Source organism: Tachysurus vachellii, chromosome 4, assembly GCF_030014155.1.
Source record: "Tachysurus vachellii isolate PV-2020 chromosome 4, HZAU_Pvac_v1, whole genome shotgun sequence".
NCBI lineage: Eukaryota > Metazoa > Chordata > Actinopteri > Siluriformes > Bagridae > Tachysurus > Tachysurus vachellii.
Window position 1 is genome coordinate 7,228,651 of NC_083463.1, and position 13,587 is coordinate 7,242,237.

Below are 13,587 nucleotides of genomic sequence, written 5' to 3' on the forward strand. Positions count from 1 at the left end.
TCAGCTCAGTGTGCCTGGATATGAGGTCTAAGTGACTGTAGAGAGAAAGAAACAGTCTGGATTTTTACTTTGGTTTTCTTTCTCACTGGCTGGAATTAACATCTCACTGGACAAATGGTTTAAGAGAAACAGGATTCAAGCAGTAAGTTTGCTTAAAGTCTTGAAAAAACTTTGAGATTTATTTTTCTTGCTACAAATCAGACTTTAACCTGCACGAGATTTAGGGCAACAAAAAAAGATTCTTTTTTTCTGTCTATCCATGGTTGCTGAGATTGTTATTTTTTATTTATTTAATTTATTTTTTTTTTGCACTGTTTGTGCTTTTATTTTCTTTGTGCCGTTCCTTCACGTTTAGCCGTTTCTCTGGAAGAGGTGCTGATTGCATGGCAGGCTAAAATAGTGGATAACAGAGCAAACTCCTTCTCGATCCACACTGCAACATGCAAGCTTGTGAAATATATAAACCTAAAGATAGAATCATTTTTACTTTCCAAAACTTTATGTGACTGTATGTAACTGCTTCGTTTTGTTTTTAGTTGTTTTTCTTTGTAGACTGTTATAAAAATGTAGTCCATCATTGATGTCATACACAAAGGAGCTGCAAATTCATCCATAATCCTCAGCTTTGCCATTGTTTTATACACTAGCCTCAGGGCATTTTCAAGACTGTTCTTCAATGCAGTAATTATACAGAGTGCTTTAAGTGATGTCTTTGTGAAACAATAGATTTAGAATAGATTCTCTTTTGTTCTTTTTGTTTTCGCAGATCTTCGGTACATGATGTCAAGTTCATTTAAAAATACACTTTTTATTTATGTCACGTATAAGATTTAAATTAGGTTTGGTATTAAAATCAGGTTTAAATGTTTGTCGTGCTTGAAAGTTAGTATGATTTTTTTTTTTTAAGATATTCAACATTTTTGCTAAAAATGCTTTTAATTCATTATTTTAATTACAGAATTCTGTAATTCTGTTAAAAAAAAAAAACATACGTTTTTCTTTTGATTGTGCTATTACTATTGCGATTATAGAAAAGGTACACAATTTGAAAAAGGTACACAATTGACACTCTCTCAAGGTCAAGTCTTGAACTGTTTTTTTTTCTCCAGTTTTTTCAGTTTTTACTACATAACTCTCTATATGTTTAATTTCTTTGTTCTCGTCTTTATTCTCTAATATGTTTTTTCTTTCCCTAATATGTTATATTATGGTGTTATTCTGTTTGATTTCAAAATCTGAGCTTTTTGTGTTGATTTTTGCTTTTATCGTTTTATTTTGTTTTTTGATGTTCTGCTTTACTTGTATTATAATGTAAAAATTCTATAAACAGAATTACAAAAGGGGGCACGGTGGCTTAGTGGTTAGCACGTTCGCCTCACACCTCCAGGGTTGGGGGTTCGATTCCCGCCTCCGCCTTGTGTGTGTGGAGTTTGCATGTTCTCCCCGTGCCTCGGGGGTTTCCTCCAGGTACTCCGGTTTCCTCCCCTGGTCCAAAGACATGCATGGTAGGTTGATTGGCGTCTCTGGAAAATTGTCCGTAGAGTGTGATTGCGTGAGTGAATGAGAGTGTGTGTGTGTGTGTGTGTGTGTGCCCTGTGATGGGTTGGCACTCCATCCAGGGTGTATCCTGCCTTGATGCCCAATGACGCCTGAGATAGGCACAGGCTCCCCGTGACCCGAGGATAAGCGGTAGAGTTCGGATAAGCGGTAGAAAATGAGTGAGAGAGAGTGAGAGAGAATTACAAAAATCAAACAAATAAATTAGTTAGTTAGTTAGTTAGTTAGTTCTAGAAAGTTGAATCAGTTCCCAGATGTTTTCCATGAATATTGCAATGACACAGAATTGAAATTTGGCTTTTAGGGTGTAATTACAAGTCGAATCCTTTTGAGTGAAATCTTTATGAGTCAAATCTTACTTGCACATTTGATTTAAAAGTGAGTCAGAGGTTCTATGGGCTGCCATAGATGTCCATTAAGCAAGAACAAATCGAGGAATAATCAGTAGCAGAAACACTATATTAACTTGTGGCTTATGTCTTTTTAGTGCTTGGACCCCTAAGTATCGTAGTTGTACCTGATTACAATACGGATCATGTAAAAGGATGGCGATGTTTATCATTTTGCAAAAAGGATCTTACTATGTGACTTATTACATAAAGCTCCAGGATTGTGTAAAGTTATTCACAGTACTCTTGTTTGTATTAGACATGGTTCATGACCTGACTACTGGCAATAGCTCAGCATGGCCATTTCTAAATCCATCACAGATGCTTTATCACAGAAACCTTGTCTATACTTTAACCGTGTTAAAACACTACCAAAGCTATTACACAGACACTTTCAGCTACAGTATTTTATTCCTTATAAAAGCCGTGCATCTGAAGTGAGTGTAGTGAGCATAATAGGCATAATTTTCCCAGTACTTTTCCACTCTTTTGCATGGTTGGCTTTATTGCTCCAGTTCCTTCGAGATACTTTAGCCGACACTGAACGTATCTCTTTGAACGATGGTAACGTATTATCATTTGGGATGACGGACATGTCCTTTTTGATTAGGAATGCAGGCCTCTTGGGCGAGAGCTCAGTCAGGAATGACTGGAAATCAGAGACGTCTGGTATAATCTGTAATTTGGATTTGAGATTCGAAACAGCTGAGGCTCTCCTTTTTTATTTCCTTCTCCCATTGCTCTCCATCTGACAAAGCCATTTGGTATTCATTTAGCTGAATTCAGAGAACAGAAACACAGTCCCTGTCTTAACAACAAGCTGTTTGGTGTGTATAAATAGCAGTCTGTTGAATGCACGGCTGAAGAAAATATCAGGTTTGTGTTATCCTCCACCCAGCTTTAACAAGCTCAGCTTCGATGCTTTATCAGACGGTGTGTACATTTTTGGTCCCTGAATGGTGTTTAGTTGTAAACGTGGCCCACATGCTTGATAAAATCCAAGCATTAACAGTTGTTTCGCTCTTATCCAAAAATTTTGGTTCTTATCAATGTAAATGTTAGGGCATAGTTTGCTTCAAAGATGTCCCAGTTATGAAAGAGTCTGACCACACACCACCTTGAGGTTCATGTTTTAGGCTGTAAATAGACTCAAAAAAGTAGACTAGAAACCTTTATTTTGTCACATATACATTCAGAGAAATTCTTTCTTTACATATTCCAAATTTGGAGGTTGGGATCAGAGCACAGGGTGATATCATCAGCCATGATACAGTATGCCAGGAGCACTGAGGGTTAAGTGCCTAGCTTGGCAGTGCTGGTGCTTTAACCCCGATCCTTCAGACAACAAAGTAGAGCCTTAACCACTTGAGCCTCCACTGCTATGGACAAAAGTAAATACAAAATCATGTATGACACTATTAACTATTAAATCATATTTTCCCTTTAAAGTCCACAGTAATGTGTTTTTGTTGTTGTTGTTTGTTTTTTAAACCCAAGTTTAGATGCTGTGCTATTGAAAATATCTATTCCAGAAAAGAACAATCTGGCAACCGCAAAAGAATAAACCACACACGCATGTAATTGTTGTATTTGAATGGAAAGCCAAAAAATTCAAATTAAGTGCTTAAATGCAGTCTGAATACAGAGAATTTTCCCAACTTAAACAGTGGCATAATTTTGTGATGTAACTATAGTAACATCAGTGACTAATACATCGTCTTTAGATCGTAGGATGAGATGGTTTAGTCATATTTCAAGATTCAAGATTCAAGATTTTTTATTTGTCACATACACAATTATATAGGGCATATATAACCAGCAGTGAAATGTGAGTCAGGTCCGCTCCATGGACATTGCACTTATTAGTATTATAATTATTATTTAGTACAAGATACAAACTATTTATCCTGATAAGATACAAAAACATATTTGCCTTTTCTGTGTCAATTTTACAGAAAATTACAATATCGACAATCCGTAATTACAAGTCTTTTTTGAACTTCTTAGGAAAAAAAAATACAGTATTTATTTATATAAATCATATTATATTATTTAGAAGGCACTGACAGCTCAAACGACGTCTCAGTCCAACATGATGTACACAGAACTGTGTGAAGTGAGTCCTTTATTTGGTACAGTATGTGACTGAGGCAACTGTGGCAAGGAAAGACTCCATTAGAGATGGAAGAGGAAGAAACCTTGAGAGGAACCAGACTCAAAAGTGAACCTCATCCTCATTTGGGTGACACTGGAGGGTGTGATTATAAACCGTTATAAACACCAGAGAGTTATTATTAATAATGTCCTTTCTACAGTCAGATACAGTCTGACAATTGTGCATTGATTAGGAAGTTGTTGTCCTTAAAGACCACATGGAGTTGGCATCTTCTAACTGAAGGTCTGACCAACTGGCGCTGTGGCATCTCTAGATGCCTCAGGATCCTTAATGTTGCACTGGGGTTTACACAAAGACAAAGGTCTGTTTTGCACAGATGTAAATACAAAACAATACAAAGCACATTCTTAGTGGACTATATCATTTCAGCCATAACAATCATAAACCTGTATTTTTCTTAAATTAGATTATAGATTCAAATTAAATGAATTTTTAGACAGCATTCACATCAACCGTCCTGATTAACGTGAACATTTCTGTGTAAAAAATCTGACACACGATATCTTTGATCACGTCAACGGGTTCTTGCTGTCACCTGGAACCACTCGAGCTGAAAAGGGCCGTCTGAATACGTTTTCATGCATTCTCATAAAAGGAAAATATCTGCAATGCTATGTTAGATGCGTTCGATGCGGTAAATGCATGCGGTTTCAAATGAAAATCACATGTTCCCTTACTTAGTAAAGAGTCAAGTCAAGTCAAGAAGCTTTTACTGTCATTTCAACCATACTGTATATAGCTGATGCGGTACACAGAGAAATGAGACAACGTTTCTCTAGGAACATGGTGCTACATAGAACAACACAGAGCTAAGGACTTAATGTAAGTTAGTCCTAGGCACATAAAGTGCATCTGTGCAACCTGGTGAAAACGGTGCAAGACAAAACAAACAATACAAGACATTACACAGAAAACAATACACAAAAGCAGTGCCGACCAGTGTACGTACTGTATGTTTAATAGTACATGTGCAGAAATACTGGAATGAACACTTAATACAGTAGTACCAGTTATGACGTATTGTAATGTATTGTGGCAAAACAGCAATTGACTGAAATGTGCAAGACAGCACGTACAAAGGGTTCCTTCAAGCCAGAGCGTTCATTGGTTCACTGAGATGTTGTCGACGGCACCTCTGCTGTTTTAAGGGCTTAAAATAATCTAAAAGCTGAGGCCTTCGACTCACTTAACAGTATCTGTAAAATATAATGATGATATATTGATAAATTATGTGATTGCAAGGTACCTGGTTATATAGTGAAACACATTATCGTGAATCTGTCATGTGACATGGTTTAAGATCTGCCTGCATTCTTGTTTCCCAAGTGACTTATGTCAAATTTGCTGTGAATGCTTTTACATAACTCACTCAAGATTAATGGATATTCTCAGAAGACCAATAAATGCTGCTGTAATCATAAACCTTTCTAACTCTGAACATCCTTAACACTCTTAGTACAGTTTATTCAATATAATATCCAGCTGTGAAAGAAGAATGGTTTATAATCTCACCAACCAGGTCACCCTTTTTTTATTATTATTATTATTTATCTATTTATAAGATTCCTTCTTCGTGCGGTCTCAGGAAGTTTTTGTTTTTTTTTGGCCACTGACGCCTCAGGTTTGCTCATTATTGATCTAAATCTACATCCAGATTTTGTATATTGATGCATATTGTTAAAGCACTGTATAAATTAACCCTTTTTAACAGTACACTAGTATTCAAAAAGGAATTATGGGACATTTTCAATCAGTATAAATAAATGAATTATTTTAAGTCTGTTATAATATGAGTCAGGACTTTTATTGTGAGACGTGTGATAAACTTACCCAAACTTTTAGTGTTTTATGAAAACAAATTTTAGTTGCTTATGAACCAGGATTTGCATCTCAGAGAGCAGAAATGGGTTTGATATTAGCATTTACTTTCTTTTTGGAAAAAACTAATCATATTTGTTTTTTTTGGAACTTTTATTTGAAAATTTTACCCCTAGTAGGCTTGGTAAAAAACAGAAATTCTTATGAACAGCTCCAAATTTTTAAAGCCCTGAGTGTCTACTTTCATATGAGCCATTAAGCTCCACTGTGGAGTGAGACATGACAAAGACATTGAGCAGATGGAAAAAAAAAAACAGGCAAAAATTCAATTATTTGGATTTTAAAATAATTTCGTATAACTTTCCTTTAACATGCTATATTCTCTAATCCCAAAGCCAAAACTGCAACAACAATTTACCAGTCGAATTTTGTTCATCTTACTTGCTTCAGGAGGCCTAAATACGGCTTTGTTTGTATCTTATTTAATGTCATCTCTACGTTTTCTTGAAACTACATGCTTCTACGGCCATCACGGTAATTATACTACTGGTACAGATATATGACAAGAGTTCATACATGGTTTGAAACGAGTTAAAATTAGCCTGTGTTTGTCTCAAATGAAAAGGTTACGTTTCAAGGGCCCTTCACTGTCATTTTCGGCTCAATTAGTAGAATTACAGTTCAGTAAGGGCCCTCGCTAGGCAGCTCCCCCGGCTGCCTGTGCTCTAATTGCAAACAGATTTTGTAAACCATGAACCGTGCTGTGAGTCAACAGATAACGACTGCCTTCAAACCTGCCTGCGTCTCTCTGACAACACAAATGTAATTATTCATTCATGACTACTGTTATTTAAGGTGTAATTAGTGATTCAGGAATATACTAGAAATTCAAAACAGAACGTTAAAAAAAAAACTAGGCTAGATTTTATGAATGCTAGAGAAATTGGAACAGGTCTTAAAAAACGTTGCTGCTCTCCTGCCATTTAGCAGATTTTAGAGAAAATATAAAACAGTGATGTGAGATTAGCTGTTTCACTGTTATTCTAGATCTTGGGCCTTATTAATGCAAATCAGCGTTCAAACGTTAGACATAACTTCAGACTTTTGTGTTCCTGGACAATTGCATGGAAGCTGTGCTAAAAGAGCGTACGGAGCTTGATTGAGACACGTCTCAGTTACGCAAGATTCAGACCCTGGACCATAAAATCTGCTGAAGTGAAGTAAAATGAGATTGGGGGCATATAAGCCTTTATTACCACCATATATACATCTTCACATATCCCAACTGAGAAGGTTGAGACGGAGCACGGGGAAGCTATTATACAGCGCTCTTAGAGCAGGGAGGGTTAACGGCTTTGCTCTGATGGTGAGCTACAAATTGTCGGTTTTTCTACCCCATTTAGAAGCCATCTACCCCAGAGCCAAATTTTAACCACCAGGAAGTTACTAAGGATGCAATAGATGTTAATCTTAATGAAAATATATATATATTTTTTGCTCTACGAGCATCATGAAAGTAAAAACCTTCCACTTGGATTATTATTTTATTTATTTATGTGTCAATTTGTTTTTATTCCATAGGATCCCAATCCTGATGCACTCCACTGTATCTTTATTCTCAATCAAACCCTTTCTGACAAGTTCCTTTATATAAAAAAATAAAATATATAAATTTAATTTAATTCACTTGTAACTTGTATAACATTTTTAACAATAGGTATTGTCCAATAATGGCTTTAAAGGAATATAAATATTCAGAATCTAAATCACAACATTTTAAAAAAATTTTATGTACAGTATCTTTAATGAGCAAGGCAGATGTGACGGTGGCAAGGAAAAACTCCCTGAGATGATATGTAGAAGGAACCTTGAGAGAAACCAGACTCAAAAGGGTACCTCATCATCATCTGAGTGACATTGTTGATATATACATATATATATATATATATATATATATATATATAAATTCATTATCTCTTTATTCACATATATAGATGTGGTTATGGTGTTGGGCTACCAATCAGAAGGTTGTGAGTTCGATCCCAGGTCCACCAAGCTGCCACTGTTGGGCACCTGAGCAAGGCCCTTAACCCTCAATTGCTGAGCTGTATAAAAATGAGATAATGTAAGTCGCTCTGGATAAAAAGTGTCTGCTAAATGCTGTAAATGTAAATGTATTCCAAATAATAGATTCTAGCCAGTTGTATCCCCAGTCCAGACATGTATAAGGACTGTTGTTTTCCATTTATATCTTTGTGCTGGGATTTTCTTTTATTTTAATATTAAATATAAACTCATTTCAGATTCGGCCGATGTGTGGTGTAACATCACATCAGTGGTGTATGAACGTGATCTACGGTTACTCTTTCATGGATTACTGCTTTCTTGGATGTGTGTAGCAATAGCGTGAGAGTCATGTTGACTGTAGCACTCATACAGATGGAGTGAAATGTGTACTTGTTCTCATCTCCCTGAAGCACTCAGTGGGAAGTATTAGGGCTGGGGATCAAGTAAATCCTATTTTATTGACTTTGCAGGGGTTTCGGGGGGGGTTGAGCCATGCAGTGCATCACTAGTCCTCTGTTGGCAACTCATAAACGGCTTCCTTCGATTTGTTGATTGTTTTAGTTGAGCACTTTTAAAGGTTTTTTTTACAGCCATTACATTCTTATTACAGAAAGCGCTCATTCATATGTACAGTATGTTTAGCTTTACAGCATTTGACAGATGTTCTTATTCAGAGTGACTTACAGTTCGATACAAAAACATATTGTCTAGGACAAATAGGTAAAAGCATACTTAGCACAACATCAAGCTAAAACCCGAAGTATCAGCACTGTGACATTAAAAGCAAGCTGCACTATAAAGATGTCTAAAAATATCCCACATAAATGGTTGTAAACGATTGTTTTGTTAAAGCAGTCATTAGAGAAAGCAGTTATTAGAGCTTGATAAATTGATAGGAAACACGATTGAGAGCCATACTGTATACTGTAGAAAAGCCTCCACTTCCTGGTTTGCTATATTTTGGTAGTTACAGCAATGGTATAGCCAATTGTATAGGTATGCACACATACACTGTACTATTGTTATATCTACAATATTAAAGGTGTATGTATATATATATATATATATATATATATATATATATATATATATATATATATATTGGCTGGATGTCTCACAGTCGTAGGAGCTGAATTTGTTGTTTTATCATTTTTGGCACAATCTAGCATCAGCCACCTTTCATGTTCATATCCAAAAAATACTTTTTAAACAGTTCCACTGAAAATGATAAAAATGATATGATACAAATGATACAAATTTGGATAATTGCATCTTACCTTTTACAAACAAATAGATGCAGCTTTTTCTCCTCCTGAAATACCTCTGCTGTGCTTCCACAGCTGTCAGTTTAGTTTCCCTGAGCTGTGAGTGTAGATAACAAACAGAAACGTGGACCATTAATTATCCTGATTAGTGAATTCTGTGTGTGTGTGTGTGTGTGTGTGTGTGTGTGTGTTAGCTTAACCATTCATGGATAAACATCTGGAACTTTCAGAAAACAACAAAATCCCCCACAGCTATGCTTCTGGTCTTCCTTTATTCCCCACTCATTTACAGAGCCTGGAGTCTCTCCTTTGAGCAAATATTTTATTGAAGTTCAGAACTTCAGAAACAATCACAGAGCCACCTTAAAGAAGTATGAAAATCAGCAGGCATTGAAGAAATTTCATATTTGCAATGCAGAAAAATTCTGGCAAACGCACAAAAATGTGCATACCTGTCACTACTGCCTTAATATATACGTCTACTTTCCAGTGACGTCCAGAGCTGCAATTATGTCTAACATTTTGTATGATGAGAAAAACATGCATCCGAAACCCTAAAGTAAGGGTTTAATAGCTTTTCATCTTGAGCTAGCTGGTTTATTCATGACAGCTTCATACTGAACTTAACCACAGACACGCACGCTCTTACCATGGCTTTTCAGACCGAGTCTCTTATTACTGTTCCTGGTGTGCACTGGATTTTGTGTCGTCCATAATCGCTCCCATCTGCCGTTTTGTAAAATCTCTACATGAACCATGATGATAGGCACGATCTTGGCAGACCAGCACAAATTACAATGCCACATATTTGAAAAGAATCGTTTTTCATAGATCTGTATACATGACTGCAACAAGTACAGGAGTGAACCGGATGACCTTTGTCCATTCCCTTTGTCTGGAATTGGGGTTTAGTGTAAAAATGTTAAAATAAGAAGCTGTCTTTTACATGGAAATACTGTCAGAGGTTTGAAGGAGTCTTCAATCAGCCAGCTGTTGAGATGCAGAATGAGTTATTGTATTTGAGGATTGTACTGATTGTCAGGATCTACTGGATGGTAGATACTGAGACACTGGGAATAGTGTGTGTTTAACACTTGTATTTTCCTCGGGTCTATCTGACCCGGCTGAAAGGTTTAATGAAAGTTTAATGTATCATAACTTGGGTTTTCTTCCACATATTTGACTGAAATTTACCAGGATTGTTCCAAATTATGAACTTTGCAAGTAAAATTAATTTTGTCTATTTTCGTTGAACTATGTGTTCAGACCAATATATACTTTGCGTTTTGGATCCTCCAGGGTCAGTTGGACCCGGCCACATTTAGTAAGGCAATAGGTCACACTTTTGCCCTTTTCAGTACAATAAACATACATACAGACACAAAAATGGACACATAAAATGTCCACTAACACACGCACCCAAAACACACACTCACACACCACACACAAACATGCACACACACACACAAACACACACAATAAAAGGCTATATATTTGTAAATATTTCACACTTTTGATATGCCTTTGTCTAGCAGAGGGCAAAATATGATCTACCGAAATGATGCTACACACGCACACACACACACACACACACACACACACACACACACATAAGCTTTGGGCATTGCATTTCATTAGGCCTCCAGAAAAAACATAAGCTTGCTGTGTGTGTGTGTGTGTGTGTGTGTGTGTGTGCGTGTGTAGCATCATTTCGGTAGATCATATTTTGCCCTCTGCTAGACAAAGGCATATCAAAGTCAATTTGACCTGGAAAAAAACAGGTTTTATTATTTGCTGACATTAAAAATGGTCAAAATGGTTTCAAAACAATCTCCTGGCTTTGAAATATACCAGCCTGTAATTGTGCATCAACCTTTGTGCCTCTATAGTGAAAATAATTAAAAATTTCTGTTTTGTTTTTTTTTAACTAAAAAATGAGGCATTTTTGTACATAAATAAGGTTTATTATACCAAATATTAATTTTTTTTTGCAAAATATATGTTGGAAACAAGTTAGACTAAAAATGTGAAAAAAAAATGGCTATCATATATACTTCATTTTTTATAAGCAGTCAAAACAGACAAGGTCAAGTTGACTCGGCACTCCTAATTTGCATAGGAATTCAGGAAAGGAAAACAGGAGGGTTATCCCTTGTATGATGTTCGGGTCTGTGGGACCCGTATTCATAAGTATTTTAGCCCTCCATGTCAGAATTACAGTGAAGATCCTCTAAGTATATACAGTATACTTAAGAAGGAAATTCCATTTTGATTATGTTATAAATCAGCATGATTTGGGCTTGTTCTTGTTTGCCGTGATTTATTTAATGTAAAAAGATGACAAACAGACAATTCTTTCTATATGATGCATACATAAGTGGTACTGCCAGAAAGAAAGAACTGGTCTGATTTTGACGTGTTCTGTATATAGGCCACTCCTACGCAGTACTGAGAGCACAGTTGTGTTTGGCTGCTGATGAATACTGTGGGAGGAAGAAAAACTCTTTTTTTGCTAACCGGCAGAGACCCACATTCATGCTGTTTTTCAGACTCTCAACCTTTACACTAGACTTATACAACGCTCAACAACACTGCTGGGCTTGGGTAAACATTCTGCCTTGGGGAACATTAAAGCATATTCAAACAGAAATGGTCAGATAGGATCTACACAAGACATTTCAGCTATACTCTAGAAAAAAAATAAACATTTTAGTATCTAGCATTCTGATGGGATTTTTGGTTTGTCTCTCTACTTAAAGTTTCAATGTACAACCTTGCAACTGTTTCCTCTCAGTTCCAGGTAGAACCCCAGTGATTAAATGCTATAGACAACTAAAATAGAGCTAGATACACAGATTCTTTATTGTTATTACACAGGGTACAACCTAATTAAGTGTCAGACCTTATAGTGCATAAAAAGGCAAAAAGAAATAAGAAAAAATGTATACACATAAAAATAATAGAATATGAGCATTAACAAGTGATCCAATAAATACTATTCAGTTAAGGTAGTAGAAAGCTGAGATATTATACTTATATACACACTATATTTCACAATGCGAATAGTAAAGTATACAGTAAAGTTTAGTAACCACAACAGTTAATTGTAAACAATACTATGGGATTGCACATTCAATGTCTTCTGTACATATTTGTGGTTGAGAATAAATAAATATGAGGTAGGAGTTCAACGAGTCCAACGAATCCAACATGTGTGTGTGTGTGTAGTGCAAATAGAACATTGAACACTGAACATTCAACGATGGTGTTTTTTGGTGTGCAGTTCTCTAATGGCTCTGTGGTACAAACTGTTTATATACTAACGTATATACTAGCAGAAATCTATATACAGTATATTAGCCTGCAAAATAGTTTATAGTGAAGTATAAAATGTATTACTTGCAACAATTATTACATTTTTGTGATTAGATAAATCAGGCCTGAAGAGTTCAATATCTGTTGTTTTTACATTTTACAAAGCCAAATGTGTTATTTAATAATTAAAAATGTATGCATATGACTAATGAAATGAAAATTTAGCACAACATATTTAAAAAAAACTCTTGCTAGCAGAGATTTCTGGAAAGCTAGAAACCTTACCAATGCACATGTAGTACCTCTACAAGTCAGATCGAGTGCTTAATAATCTAATCTGGTCTTTGAAAAAAATACATACAGTCAGCACTGACATGACTTTGGAGTTATATAAAAACATCACAATTAGCTGCCCAGTTCAAGTCTGTAATTTTCCTATTTACTGTGTCTTGTTGTCTTACATAACACACTATGAGCAACATGTGTCCAGACCACAAAAAATGAGGCTGTAAAAGTGTAGCAAACAACACCAAAGTTGTTTAGAGCCCAGTCCAGTGTCTCTTTCTCATAGTTTCCATTACATTGAATGGAATTTTGGGAAGTACAGTCTGTACAATTTACTGAAATCTCTGGATATAGCAAATTAAGATCTGGTCATACATGGTTTAAGTATTTTGTATTTTAACTGAACGACATACAAAAGGTGTTGGATATGTTTTGTTTTGTAAATCATTTTGTGTTCCTGTGGATAGTCCCACATGGTTACTCTAAAGATTAGAAAATGTTTAATTATCAGATCATTTTTCATCAGATAATCTCATGGGGATTCTGTAGAATTGTACCCAAGAACAGCTGCTGTAATTGTAAAGACTGTACTAGGCTCATCCCAGGAGTTTCTCCAAGATAATGTTATATCTGGCTTGCTCATTATAGTTATACAGAGACAACGACAGTGACAGTTGCAGGTAGTTGCAGTCAACAAAATCCAAATTGATAGACA

The 13,587-nt window shown here is 35.8% G+C and overlaps 1 protein-coding gene across 2 annotated transcripts in view; it reads left to right on the forward strand.

Annotated features, from left to right (window-relative positions):
• The window catches only part of ddr2a (discoidin domain receptor tyrosine kinase 2a), a 42,499-nt gene continuing 28,912 nt past the window's right edge, over positions 1-13,587 (forward strand). For both annotated transcript variants that reach the window (XM_060867507.1, XM_060867508.1), the window contains exon 1: positions 1-142. The gene's annotated coding sequence lies outside the window, so the exon portion shown is untranslated. The remainder of the gene's footprint in view (positions 143-13,587) is intronic.